Source organism: Jatropha curcas, chromosome 7, assembly GCF_041381405.1.
Source record: "Jatropha curcas cultivar XTBG-Jc1 chromosome 7, XTBG_Jcur_1.0, whole genome shotgun sequence".
Taxonomy (NCBI): domain Eukaryota; kingdom Viridiplantae; phylum Streptophyta; class Magnoliopsida; order Malpighiales; family Euphorbiaceae; genus Jatropha; species Jatropha curcas.
This window is the reverse complement of record NC_143157.1, coordinates 16,687,519-16,703,041: the sequence shown is the minus strand read 5'-3', so window position 1 is coordinate 16,703,041 and position 15,523 is coordinate 16,687,519. Positions and strand designations below refer to the sequence as shown.

The window sequence follows — 15,523 nt, the reverse complement described above, 5'->3', positions numbered from 1 at the left end:
CTTTTTGTCTAACTACCTATTCTTAATTACTTATTCTAAAGCATCTTTTGAACTTTCACAACTCTTCTTTTTTTTTTTTTTTTTTTTTTTTTTTTTTTTTTTTTAGATCTTAATTTAATTACATCATAAAATTACTATTCATGATCATTTAATTTCTTAACATTCACATTCTCTCTATACTCCAAGAGATAACAAGAAACTGTTTAATTATACAAACATTATTCTCCTCTGTTCTTTATATTCAAATTATATTCAAGCTATAATTTTCCTAATATAATTATCATCGAATACAATAGCATTTCAATCCCAAAACCACTAATTTCCTTTGCTATCTTTTACTTTTATTTTATTATACTTGGTCCATAAGCTTAGTCTGGCTTATTAAACATTCTACATGTACTAAGATCTTAATTATATCACACATGGATCCATAACTCTTTCATGACTGTAAACCACAATTTTTCTACACTCATGAAATCCCAAAATATAGAGGTCTTTATCTTAAATCCGCTGATGTATCATTATTTTTATTTTCATCGAATCTTGTTACCCATAATCCCTAATTTATTAAACCTCTAATTACTGACTATCCTCATTTAACTCACATTAATTCATACTCTTCACGTTTCTACAATTGATTCTTTTCTTAATATCCATACAATAACAGGACTAGATCCATCCTTACTTATCTAATTTACTAGTATTATATCAATTAAATAATTGGACAATTATCTCTCCATGTCCGATGTCATTCACCAATACTCTTAATCATCATAGCCCAATATTTACATAACGTAAGTACCTTAATTCCCTTATGGAGTCCTCAGATCATAGAATCTCCCATTAAACAAAATCATTGATTGTAATTCACATACCATCGAGTGTGCAACAATTATTTTAAATATCAAAAGCTAAATACCATTAGATTTAATTCTTACTTGTACCATATTAAACCATAAGATGCCACAATCCACACAATATCCATTACTAAATGCATACAGAGTAGAGTAATTTGTCTCTTACTACGGATCACAATTTACGTTTCTTATAACCACAATAATTTATATGATTCCCTATATTCATACACTTGAAAAGGAATAGTTGATGAATGCTACAATACACTTTACTCCACCAAGCAGTAATTACTTCTCATAATTAAAAATCACTTGGTATAATAATTCCACCAATATTATTCTTTATGAAAAATACTCATCTCCAATTATTATAGCAAATCACACCAAATCCTTCAATATTTAAATCTTATAAAAAATCAGTTATGTACTTATACTAATTAATGTAATTATTCCATCCAGAAAATATTTACCCCAATAACTATAATAAATTCCACCAACCAACATCATGTAAATGTCACCAAATACATATATTAATTCAAGGCACCAATTAAATATATTCTAATGTCCTCAAATCCGAATCGTTTAGTTCTCTTATTAAATAAAACTAGCAACTAATTCTCAATTCTGCAGGCACACATATACACGCACTCATGCATCTTTTTTTTTTTATATGTATTCTACATTCAACACATATTAAATAAAATAGTACACTTACAGTATTTGACTTCAATTTATTATTCATATGCAACTTATCTTCTTACATACTTAAATTATATATGACTATTATTTATTCCATAGAAGGATTTTTGTTTAAACCGTCTCCTAGCATCATTAACTAAATCACATCTCTAACGAACAAGGATGCAAATTTTAATCATTAAACAACTTGACTTTAGTCTGGTTGCGAACAACGCTGAAGGGAAAAGCAAGGAGGACAATGTCAAGACATGACAGGAATTACTCCGCAGTTACATCTAAACTTATAAACTTATGCTCTGATACCACCTTTGTCACGACCCGTTTCCATGGGCCGGACCGGCACTAGGGCCCAGGTAAGCTTAAGGCCCCCGAGGCCCGTAGTAAGCCTAAATTATCCAATATGTCTACCTATCTTTTCCAATTTCATCAAAACAGTAAACCCATATACAAACATCTGGCCCAAACTCAAATAACACATAATGTATAACCAGGGCCTATTCACAATAAATTATAATCACGTTATGGGCTTACTGGTTCACCTGCAGCTAATTACCTAACATTTAATTTATAGTGTAGTGCTAACAATAAGTCCAATATTAATACACAACCCTATAACTGCGGAGTCCAAGAATAATCTGATAACAGAATAATTTATACATCCAAAATTAAATAACAGGAATATAAAGTTTACATTTATAACTCTGCGGAGAAGATTGCAGAGCTCCAGTCGAATCAGCTGCTTCCTAGTACCTGGGAGGTTTGTTGGGGGGGGGGTGAGTTTTGCAACTCAGCGAATAATAATAAATAATACACACCACATACAGTCAAGCAAAATGCACCCTAGTTTACTGAATGAACACACAACAGTCAATCAGATGACATTACATCAGCACCCACAAACAATATCACCTTCAAATAATCACATCACGTGGAAATTAGTCAGTGGCGTCACCTAAACCCCCGACGAGCCGTCCTCTCAAACAGCCCATCCTCTCAAACATGTGCACCCGGGGAGCCAATCCCCCATATCTGGCCGACCGGTCTAATCCTCACTTGACCAGTCCTCTCAATATTTTATTTTACATTCTCTCTTTTCTTTTCCATCTCATCAACATCATTTCATCAATTCATCAGGTGCACACGGGGGCGCCGATCTCCCATTTACCCGGCCGACGGTCCAATTTCATCAGTTCATCAGGATCCATATTTATCGACCGTCCTCACAAACCCAGGGTGACCCACTTCATCCTAACTCCACACAAACAGAGCACAGTATATACACAGCACAAATAATCAAACAATTCATTTATCATAATACACCAATTTCATCCAAATGCACAATTATGCATAAGTATAATTATAGTGATCATAACATAATATATTTGAGAAAATACAATATGTAAATATATAAAAATGTAATGTTATGCAAATGCAGTGTTGACATGCATTATTTATTATTACTCACAGTGATGGAGAGCGAAGTTCTAGCTTTGATTCTGTCCTGGAAGAGCACTAGATGGACCCGGGCGATCTAAGAAAAAGAAGGACACAGCAGAAAATAATTCTATCAGACAAAATATTTCTTTACCACTCTAAAATTTTTATTTTATATTCTAACTCTTCTACGTAATTTAATCTCGAGATTTAATTTATTTTCTATAATAAATTTATTTTTCTACCGAACACTATTTTCTTTATTTTCTTTTGACTTCTATTTTATTTCCTACCGAAATTTATTTTATTTATTTATTTATTTATTTTTTTTATACCGAATTTATTTTATTTTTCTACCGAAATTTCGGCAGCATCTCCCCTAAAAATTGGACTATCTACCTGTTAAAATATCAACAATTTCACAAATATTCAATCCATACGGCCCATCCGTCGGGCAATTAATCAAACAACAGTTTCCCATCCTCCTTAATCTCAACATCACCACACAATCCAATTTATACATTACAATAACATTATATCTAAGCTACCTTAATTAAATCAACAATAAAATTATAAAGCTATTAACTACTCACATTTACCAAATTGAATTAACTACAAATAATAAGATTAATTTCATTATCTAACATTTCTAACATTAACTTAGCTAGATTAATTAATTACAAATAATAAAATTAATTTCATTATCTAATATTAATATCTAATACTAATTTAATTAACTAATATTTCATTATCTAAATAACATTAACATTAACACAATTAATGTTAATTAATTAACTACTAATAACATTAACTAAATAACATTAACTAAATTAACGTTAATTAATTAATTATTGCTAGATCGAAAATTCTTACGCGTGTCGGGTTAAAAAGCAGTAACTGCCGGTGGTCGAACTCGACTGGCAGTGGCGGAGAGAGGTGGAGACGACCGATCGGCGTGCTGGAAAGACGGCAGAGTTGCTATGACGCCGGCGGAGGCCCGATCTGTAGTGGCAGCGACGGCTTGACAAGGCTGTGCTGCTGCTGTAGGCGCGACAGAGGAACAGCAACGCGATCTGGCCGAGGAGACGAGGAGCTGCTGCGTTGCCGAGCTGCAGTAGGGGCGGTGGCCGAGTGGCAGTGGCGCGCGGCTCTGCTGCGTTGCCTCTGTCTCGCCAAGAACGCAGGCACAAGGAAAGAAAAAGAAAGAAAAAGGAAGAAAGGAAAGAAGAAGAAGGAGAAGAAGAAGAAGAAGGAGAAGAAAAAGAAGAAGAAGAGGGAGGAGTGGCGGTGGCGCTGTGGTGACAGTGGCGATGGAGTGGAGGTGCGCTGGTGAGGGGGAGTGAGTTTAGCGTTGGAGATAAAAGAAAAAGAGAATTTTCTAGATGGTTTGGGTCGAACCGGTTCGATTCGGCCCAAATCATCGATTTTTAACTGGTTTTCAAATTTTTCAATCGGTTTTTGGTTCGGTTTCTCATAGTAGTTGCACTAAAATATTAATATTAATTTCCAGGCTGTCGGTTCATTAAATTTAATTGGAAAAATTTTGAAAATAAAAATTCGGGTTATTTCAGTCTCCCCCCCTTAAAAAAATTCGTCCTCGAATTTTGAAAATAACAAGAAACTAGGATGCAACAATTGTTTACGACAATGGTGGCTGTACTTCTCACATAATGCTGTTGAGCAGATAGAAGGATGAATCAAGAAGATGAGATAAATATTTTTAAGTTCGTTAGTCAGACCAGTAGAATTAATTTTTATTAAATTATGAAGACAAACCAATGGGAAGAAAATTCAATTTATAGGGAGGGTAGGATGATTATGAGATGAATCTAGCCCCAAAGTTACCTACCTTATTACCATAGTTAATTTAAACTTGAGTTGTACTATATCTATAAGTCGTCAAGTCAAGTCAAATATTCATTACCTAAAGTACAGATTCGACACTAGTATTCACCTTTACACGTAAGAATTTTAATCACTTATAACCTCTGCTTAAGTAAGGGTTATTAATCTCATTAGCTCTAAATCATGTGTCCTTACATTGATGTATCGTCATTTATTCTCTCACTAGCTATCATAGGCAAAGATCATCGCTCCATAAGAAACTCATACACAAACCAAGTATTTAACCTTACTTATATAAGAATCCGCATATTCAATCAAATTTACTACTATCTCAATTTGGACTCCTTATTTTAAAATTCAAAACCTACATGCTGACTCATCCATTTTCCATCAACTCCAATTCCATATATTTGCCCTCATAATCATTGACGTTGTTCATAATTAAGTAAGATGATTGCTGCTAATTCAAGAAAGTTTTTGATTCTTATCAAATTCTGCTATTAAGTACTATTTGATCATTTCCAATTAAAGAGAACAAATTCTTGCCACTACTACAAGCTTATTTCAAACAAAATCATGACATTTCTCTAGCTAAGTAAGAGATCAAGAATGTTAAACCCATAATTCAACTCCTGATTAGACTATGTCCTTTGTCTTATGTTTATTCTTAATCTCATGAATGCCTATGAATATTCAGATAATAATATCATTGAGTTATTCCTTTTCTCCAAGTCTATCATCTCCAAGATTTGTACAATTTATACCTTATACGATCTAAGAATATCCTCAACCTTAATTATGTTCTCTCTACATTCTTTACCCTAAACAAGGTTAACAACTTATTGAATCCTTCAACATCAGAGTTACAATGTACCAGTTCTCGAATGGACCTAACTATTTAAATCTTCCCTTAAACAATAAGATAAGTCGCAAACTGCCATTTATAACACAATTCTATTCATTCAATCATAATTTCTCTCAATTGCTAAGGAATTCGGAATAACTTTACATTGACTCCACATTATGCATTAATAATTTTCGCTCTAAATGGTACCTCAATCGAACCATGAGCAATTTAAATTGATTAATGATCTAATCGACATCCATGAGTTGGCATTCCAATATAATTAAAATATAATCTTAAACCATCCCGTAATCACATCCAACAGTTCTATAGTTTATCTTTTCAGTCTTCAAATACTAGCATGTATTCTCCTCACCAAAGTTGTTAAAACTATCTCAAGTTCACTTGTTTATTCTTGCACAAATTTTCAATATCCAAAATAAATAGTAAATTAAAACCCAGCTAGCTTACTAATAAATGAAAATACTCTAATTACCTTTACGTTCTACTAAGGACATAAATATAATTTTCCTTCTTTATCCAATAAAACAAGTAACTTGCAAAAGTTGCACTAATTAATAGAATTTCCTTATTTTAATTGCTTTACGTCAAGAGATTAAATTTATTCACATTCGTTGTCATCTCAAGCTAAGCCCCCATGATCTTTTATCAACTCTTATTTCCAATCATTACTATTTCCCAACTAGATGCTATCAAATTACATAAGTCAAAATTTTCTTATCTCTCTCTCCAGTAGAAAGTCTATCTTTCTGAATATAAGTACTAAGTTCTTTCATCATCGGGATTACAATCCTTAAATCATTATCTATTTGTATACCACCAGACATTCAATAACTTCCTACCTTTGATCTCTTTTTAGAATATGAATTTACTATATATGAACCACAAAGTTCTCAAAACTCACCTTGCAAGGACCCGATTAACTCAACTCATAAGGTTGGTTTATAACATTATCAATTATTTATTTAATATTCTATTAGAATTATCACCGATAGTGATGACTATTTTAAACCTAAAAGCCATTTCCCTACCTTCAATAGTATACATGTTCCATCTTTCTACTTTTAATAATATTTCACTTCTTTTTGTCTAACTACCTATTCTTAATTACTTATTCTAAAGCATCTTTTGAACTTTCACAACTCTTCTTTTTTTTTTTTTTTTTTTTTTTTTTTTTTTTTTTTTTAGATCTTAATTTAATTACATCATAAAATTACTATTCATGATCATTTAATTTCTTAACATTCACATTCTCTCTATACTCCAAGAGATAACAAGAAACTGTTTAATTATACAAACATTATTCTCCTCTGTTCTTTATATTCAAATTATATTCAAGCTATAATTTTCCTAATATAATTATCATCGAATACAATAGCATTTCAATCCCAAAACCACTAATTTCCTTTGCTATCTTTTACTTTTATTTTATTATACTTGGTCCATAAGCTTAGTCTGGCTTATTAAACATTCTACATGTACTAAGATCTTAATTATATCACACATGGATCCATAACTCTTTCATGACTGTAAACCACAATTTTTCTACACTCATGAAATCCCAAAATATAGAGGTCTTTATCTTAAATCCGCTGATGTATCATTATTTTTATTTTCATCGAATCTTGTTACCCATAATCCCTAATTTATTAAACCTCTAATTACTGACTATCCTCATTTAACTCACATTAATTCATACTCTTCACGTTTCTACAATTGATTCTTTTCTTAATATCCATACAATAACAGGACTAGATCCATCCTTACTTATCTAATTTACTAGTATTATATCAATTAAATAATTGGACAATTATCTCTCCATGTCCGATGTCATTCACCAATACTCTTAATCATCATAGCCCAATATTTACATAACGTAAGTACCTTAATTCCCTTATGGAGTCCTCAGATCATAGAATCTCCCATTAAACAAAATCATTGATTGTAATTCACATACCATCGAGTGTGCAACAATTATTTTAAATATCAAAAGCTAAATACCATTAGATTTAATTCTTACTTGTACCATATTAAACCATAAGATGCCACAATCCACACAATATCCATTACTAAATGCATACAGAGTAGAGTAATTTGTCTCTTACTACGGATCACAATTTACGTTTCTTATAACCACAATAATTTATATGATTCCCTATATTCATACACTTGAAAAGGAATAGTTGATGAATGCTACAATACACTTTACTCCACCAAGCAGTAATTACTTCTCATAATTAAAAATCACTTGGTATAATAATTCCACCAATATTATTCTTTATGAAAAATACTCATCTCCAATTATTATAGCAAATCACACCAAATCCTTCAATATTTAAATCTTATAAAAAATCAGTTATGTACTTATACTAATTAATGTAATTATTCCATCCAGAAAATATTTACCCCAATAACTATAATAAATTCCACCAACCAACATCATGTAAATGTCACCAAATACATATATTAATTCAAGGCACCAATTAAATATATTCTAATGTCCTCAAATCCGAATCGTTTAGTTCTCTTATTAAATAAAACTAGCAACTAATTCTCAATTCTGCAGGCACACATATACACGCACTCATGCATCTTTTTTTTTTTATATGTATTCTACATTCAACACATATTAAATAAAATAGTACACTTACAGTATTTGACTTCAATTTATTATTCATATGCAACTTATCTTCTTACATACTTAAATTATATATGACTATTATTTATTCCATAGAAGGATTTTTGTTTAAACCGTCTCCTAGCATCATTAACTAAATCACATCTCTAACGAACAAGGATGCAAATTTTAATCATTAAACAACTTGACTTTAGTCTGGTTGCGAACAACGCTGAAGGGAAAAGCAAGGAGGACAATGTCAAGACATGACAGGAATTACTCCGCAGTTACATCTAAACTTATAAACTTATGCTCTGATACCACCTTTGTCACGACCCGTTTCCATGGGCCGGACCGGCACTAGGGCCCAGGTAAGCTTAAGGCCCCCGAGGCCCGTAGTAAGCCTAAATTATCCAATATGTCTACCTATCTTTTCCAATTTCATCAAAACAGTAAACCCATATACAAACATCTGGCCCAAACTCAAATAACACATAATGTATAACCAGGGCCTATTCACAATAAATTATAATCACGTTATGGGCTTACTGGTTCACCTGCAGCTAATTACCTAACATTTAATTTATAGTGTAGTGCTAACAATAAGTCCAATATTAATACACAACCCTATAACTGCGGAGTCCAAGAATAATCTGATAACAGAATAATTTATACATCCAAAATTAAATAACAGGAATATAAAGTTTACATTTATAACTCTGCGGAGAAGATTGCAGAGCTCCAGTCGAATCAGCTGCTTCCTAGTACCTGGGAGGTTTGTTGGGGGGGGGGGTGAGTTTTGCAACTCAGCGAATAATAATAAATAATACACACCACATACAGTCAAGCAAAATGCACCCTAGTTTACTGAATGAACACACAACAGTCAATCAGATGACATTACATCAGCACCCACAAACAATATCACCTTCAAATAATCACATCACGTGGAAATTAGTCAGTGGCGTCACCTAAACCCCCGACGAGCCGTCCTCTCAAACAGCCCATCCTCTCAAACATGTGCACCCGGGGAGCCAATCCCCCATATCTGGCCGACCGGTCTAATCCTCACTTGACCAGTCCTCTCAATATTTTATTTTACATTCTCTCTTTTCTTTTCCATCTCATCAACATCATTTCATCAATTCATCAGGTGCACACGGGGGCGCCGATCTCCCATTTACCCGGCCGACGGTCCAATTTCATCAGTTCATCAGGATCCATATTTATCGACCGTCCTCACAAACCCAGGGTGACCCACTTCATCCTAACTCCACACAAACAGAGCACAGTATATACACAGCACAAATAATCAAACAATTCATTTATCATAATACACCAATTTCATCCAAATGCACAATTATGCATAAGTATAATTATAGTGATCATAACATAATATATTTGAGAAAATACAATATGTAAATATATAAAAATGTAATGTTATGCAAATGCAGTGTTGACATGCATTATTTATTATTACTCACAGTGATGGAGAGCGAAGTTCTAGCTTTGATTCTGTCCTGGAAGAGCACTAGATGGACCCGGGCGATCTAAGAAAAAGAAGGACACAGCAGAAAATAATTCTATCAGACAAAATATTTCTTTACCACTCTAAAATTTTTATTTTATATTCTAACTCTTCTACGTAATTTAATCTCGAGATTTAATTTATTTTCTATAATAAATTTATTTTTCTACCGAACACTATTTTCTTTATTTTCTTTTGACTTCTATTTTATTTCCTACCGAAATTTATTTTATTTATTTATTTATTTATTTTTTTTATACCGAATTTATTTTATTTTTCTACCGAAATTTCGGCAGCATCTCCCCTAAAAATTGGACTATCTACCTGTTAAAATATCAACAATTTCACAAATATTCAATCCATACGGCCCATCCGTCGGGCAATTAATCAAACAACAGTTTCCCATCCTCCTTAATCTCAACATCACCACACAATCCAATTTATACATTACAATAACATTATATCTAAGCTACCTTAATTAAATCAACAATAAAATTATAAAGCTATTAACTACTCACATTTACCAAATTGAATTAACTACAAATAATAAGATTAATTTCATTATCTAACATTTCTAACATTAACTTAGCTAGATTAATTAATTACAAATAATAAAATTAATTTCATTATCTAATATTAATATCTAATACTAATTTAATTAACTAATATTTCATTATCTAAATAACATTAACATTAACACAATTAATGTTAATTAATTAACTACTAATAACATTAACTAAATAACATTAACTAAATTAACGTTAATTAATTAATTATTGCTAGATCGAAAATTCTTACGCGTGTCGGGTTAAAAAGCAGTAACTGCCGGTGGTCGAACTCGACTGGCAGTGGCGAAGAGAGGTGGAGACGACCGATCGGCGTGCTGGAAAGACGGCAGAGTTGCTGTGACGCCGGCGGAGGCTCGATCTGTAGTGGCAGCGACGGCTTGACAAGGCTGTGCTGCTGCTGTAGGCGCGACAGAGGAACAGCAACGCGATCTGGCCGAGGAGACGAGGAGCTGCTGCGTTGCCGAGCTGCAGTAGGGGCGGTGGCCGAGTGGCAGTGGCGCGCGGCTCTGCTGCGTTGCCTCTGTCTCGCCAAGAACGCAGGCACAAGGAAAGAAAAAGAAAGAAAAAGGAAGAAAGGAAAGAAGAAGAAGGAGAAGAAGAAGAAGAAGGAGAAGAAAAAGAAGAAGAAGAGGGAGGAGTGGCGGTGGCGCTGTGGTGACAGTGGCGATGGAGTGGAGGTGCGCTGGTGAGGGGGAGTGAGTTTAGCGTTGGAGATAAAAGAAAAAGAGAATTTTCTAGATGGTTTGGGTCGAACCGGTTCGATTCAGCCCAAATCATCGATTTTTAACTGGTTTTCAAATTTTTCAATCGGTTTTTGGTTCGGTTTCTCATAGTAGTTGCACTAAAATATTAATATTAATTTCCAGGCTGTCGGTTCATTAAATTTAATTGGAAAAATTTTGAAAATAAAAATTCGGGTTATTTCATTTAACCTACAATTTCTAATTTATTTTAATTTTAGAAAAGCCAATTTATTTAATTAAACCCAACCCGAATAAACCGAACCGAGTTCCTATGTGGAAAATTAATTAATCGTCCCAATCAAATCTAATTATCACATAGCAATTATTCAAATCAAAGCAATTAAATCAAAGCGATCAAACCAAATAAATAAATAAAAAGATCCGCTCTTGCCTTATGGTTAAAGGCGGGCAACAAACCGAACCGAAAATATTAAATCAAATAAATAAATGACCCGCTCTTGCCTTATGGTTCAAGGCGGGCAACAAACCGAACCTAAAATACATTCTACCCGATTTAAATCCAACCCATAAACCCAAAATCATGCATATTTATTATTTAACACTAGAAATGCAAATTTTTCATAAACATGCAAATTAATCTTAAATATAAATAAATCAACAAACTTAATTTTACTTTTCATTTAAACATAAATTGCAAAATTCATATAAATAAACACATAAAATTACATTTTAGTATTCTAAGTTTATTTAAACTGTGATCTGTTCATAATTGGGCATTTTCAAATTTATTGAAGAAATTAAATTTATTATTATTTTTTTATTTTTCTGGAAAAATCGATGAACAGTCGCGTGACACGACTGTTCTTGGATGAACAGTCGTGTGACACGACTGTTCTTCATGAGCCGTGAATAGTGAACAGTGAATAGTGCACAGTGAATAGTGCACAGTCGCGTGACGCAACTGTTCTTGGATGAACAGTTGCGTGACCCAACTGTTCTTCCAGGAACAGTTGCGTGATGCAGCTGTTCATCTAGGAATAGTTGCGTGATGCACTGTCCTAGCCCAGAATTCATTTTTAAATGTTTTATTTACATTATTTCTTACTTAAATACGATTTAAAGACATATAAAATGGCCAAATATGAACAGAATATAATTTAAAAAAACTTAGATTACTAAAACCACAAAAATATTACTAAAATCACAAAAATATATAAAAAAAATACAAATAATGTTAAGAAAATTACCTAATCCTCAGATTGATGCTTGCAAATGGATCAAATCTCTTAACAAATGATAGCTAAGATTTCCAGAAGCCATTTTTTCAAGGATTTAATTGTGGTTTCTTTATAGTGTGTTTTTTAGGGTTTCAAAATCGTGTTCCTCTTTTTTTTTGTTCTTCTTCTGTCAAAATTGTGAGAAAGAGATGTATTTATAGGGTAGGTCAGGACACAGCTGCGTCACGCTACTGTAGCTGCGTCACGCAGTTCATTTTCACAGTCGCGTGATGCGACTGGCAGTGGGGTGGCGCGACTGGCAGTCGCGTGACGCGACTGGCAGTGGGGTGACATGACTAGCAGTGGGGTGACACGACTGACAGTTGGGTGACACGACTGGCGATGGGGTGACACGACTGGCGATGGGGTGACACGACTGGCAGTGGGGTGACACGACTGGCAGTTGGGTGACACGACTGACAGTGAGGTGATGCGACTGGCAGTAGGGTGACATGATTGACAGTTGGGTGACACGACTGGCAGTGGGTGACACGACTGGCAGTGGGGTGACACGACTGGCAGTTGGGTGACACGACTGACAGTTGGGTGACACGACTGACCCAACCAGAAACTTAAAATTGGTTTGATTTAAATCCTTGGATTAAAGGACTTCTAGATGGCATTAACCCATTCATTTCACATCCTCGTATCATCATTGGATCAGGCGGGGCATAAAAAACACGTGTCAATAGTTTGCCCCCCCACTTTATCATTAATTGTATAAACGATTAATGTTAAAGTGGTCCATTGACGCGCCTTCAATTTGGTAATCATCCTCGAAGCTCGGTTTGGTCTGTTCGAAAGATGTTGGATTGATTTGATCATCTGGCCACCTATTCAGCTCGGTTTGATCGGCTTTCGTCAGCTCCAGTCGGATTTGTGAATAACTCCAAAGCTCGGTTTGATTGGCTTTGAAAACACCTCCGAGGCTTGGTTTGATCAGCCTGAAGGATTTGAATGCCCTGGCCAACTTCACAATACACCATCATTGACCGGGAAGAGAACCCAAACAGCTTCGTAATACACCATCACTGTTCGGTCACTGAAATTGTCCTGATCAGCTTCGCGATACACCATCACTAATCAGGATTTGAGTCAACTTCGAAATACACCATCATTGACTCGATTAAGGATTCCAAAGCTCAGTTTGATTGGCTTTGTTGTCCACCTCCTCAGCTCAGTTTGATCGGCTTTAGAGGATTTGAATAGAGATTGTCTTGATCAGCTTCGCAACACACCATCACTAATCAAGAAAAGGTCCAAGCAGCTTCGCAATACACCATCACGGCTTGGTGGGATTTGAGATTGTCCTGATCAGCTTCACAATACATCATCACTAATCAGGAAAAGGATTGACTCGATCAGCTTCACAATACATCATCACTAATCAAGAAAAGAACCCAAACAGCTTCGCAATACATCATCACTGCTTGGTGGGGCCTAACGGCTTCGAGAGACCATCACTGGTTGGTCATTGAGATTGTCCTTATCAGCTTCGCAATACATTATCACTAATCAGGAAAAGGATTGACTCGATCAGCTTCGCAATACATCATCACTAATCGAGAAAAGAACCCAAACATCTTTGCAATACATCATCACTGCTTGGTGGGGCCTAACCGCTTCGAGAGACCATCACTGGTTGGCCTGAAAAATTGTTCGAGAACAAGAGCAACATCCGTGTACGAACAGACCTTGCCTTTTGTTAGAAAGATGTTGGGACATCACATGCCCCCATGCATTAATTATAAATTTCAAAAGTTTGCATCAGGGCAAAAGATTATACTTTTGCCCCCAGTCCGAAATTCCGACTTAGGACCAAAAGTATCATCTTCTTAGGCAGACCTTCAATGTTTATTGTCAAAATTTGGTTTGAAAGGTTTGCAAAAATTTAGTAAAAATCTTAGGCCAGAAGAATTTTAAGCCTGAATTTTCAAGTATACCCTTCCTGATATAGTGTTTGAGAGAAAACTTACCTGAGGGTAATTTGGGCAATTTGATGCTCCTTCCCCCTATGCGGTGAGTAGACAAAATCGCTGAAGTGTACGAACTGCATATCGACGTCAAATTGCTTGAACGGGTCACTATGGGCTTTAAACGGACCATTTGGGCTTTGTGGGTGTAACGAGTGTGATGGGCCCTTCCTTTGGGCTTGAGGGTTGTTGATGGGCCCCTCCTTCTTTTGGACTTAGAGAGGTGGGCTTGGGCCTAACGCTTACTTATAAGTAAGTTTCTTCTAACCATTTCATTTAGCAATTGCGCCAAATGTTCTTTTCTGTGCTTGCAGGTGCCTGCTCAGAAATATCAGGAGGTGTGCCAGTGGTTCGGCTTCGCCCGGTCTTACATCGCTCGACTCTACGCTGACCGTGACAAGAGGGTATGTATCTCATATGCGTTACTTTCTTCTTCTTTTGTCTGCATACCCTTCTTACATATTTCTGCTCTTACAAGATTTGGAGATTGGGAGGTTACGGAGGCAACAGTCTCGCCAATCCAGCGCCGTTACCCGATTCCAGCTAGAGGTGGATCGACTTCGGACAAGGTTAGAGGTGGAGGGGATTCCGCTAGACTTCTCCGGAGAGGATGATGATGGTTCCTCATCCGATGACGCACCGCCATCTCCACCCCCTCAGGCAGCTGCTGGTCCGAGCCAGAGGCGTCGCTAGCCAGGCTCTTGTTTTTTGACCATTTTTGAAACATTTTTGTAGTTTGTAGGATTATATGTACAGTTTTATTAATTTTATGACATTATTTTACATTTTTACAGCATATTTGCTTTTATTACAGTATCGTTTATACGTGTATTTCTTGCAACTTGTGAGATCTGATTCCTGTATAAACAAAATACAAACACAAGAACACAAAATAGCGGTATCCCACTTATTCACAAGAGTGGTCCACCTTGTTAGTGATCAATGAACCAATTTATTGTAAATGAATAAATGGAATGAAATGAAATAAAAGACTAAATAAGGAACTTAAAGTGAAACACGACAAAAATCAATTAGAAACAGAAGTGGATCGTAGTACTTACCTGACAGGGCGGTCCACTTGGTAAATGCGGACGTAATGGCTCAACCATCCTTTCTCGGTTAATGTGATCATAAAGGCTCAACTTCCTTATTGTACAA

At 35.0% G+C, this 15,523-nt stretch overlaps 2 long non-coding RNA genes across 3 annotated transcripts; both read right to left on the bottom strand.

The window, feature by feature from the left end:
- Nucleotides 1-2,050: 2,050 nt before the first annotated feature.
- On the bottom strand, nt 2,051-5,299 carry LOC149494784 (uncharacterized). Its single transcript, XR_016321850.1, has 3 exons — nt 3,861-5,299; nt 3,019-3,084; nt 2,051-2,303 (listed from the first exon to the last, which is right to left on the bottom strand). It is a non-coding gene; the product is annotated as an uncharacterized LOC149494784 (long non-coding RNA).
- A 3,530-nt stretch (nt 5,300-8,829) lies between these two features.
- Nucleotides 8,830-10,730, bottom strand: LOC149494783 (uncharacterized). 2 transcript variants are annotated; one of them, XR_016321615.1, is made up of 3 exons: nt 10,641-10,730; nt 9,799-9,864; nt 8,830-9,082 (listed from the first exon to the last, which is right to left on the bottom strand). It is a non-coding gene; the product is annotated as an uncharacterized LOC149494783 (long non-coding RNA). The 2 variants fall into 2 exon arrangements; XR_016321614.1 differs by lacking the exon at nt 10,641-10,730 and having other exon boundaries at nt 9,799-10,629.
- Between the last annotated feature and the right edge of the window lie 4,793 nt (nt 10,731-15,523).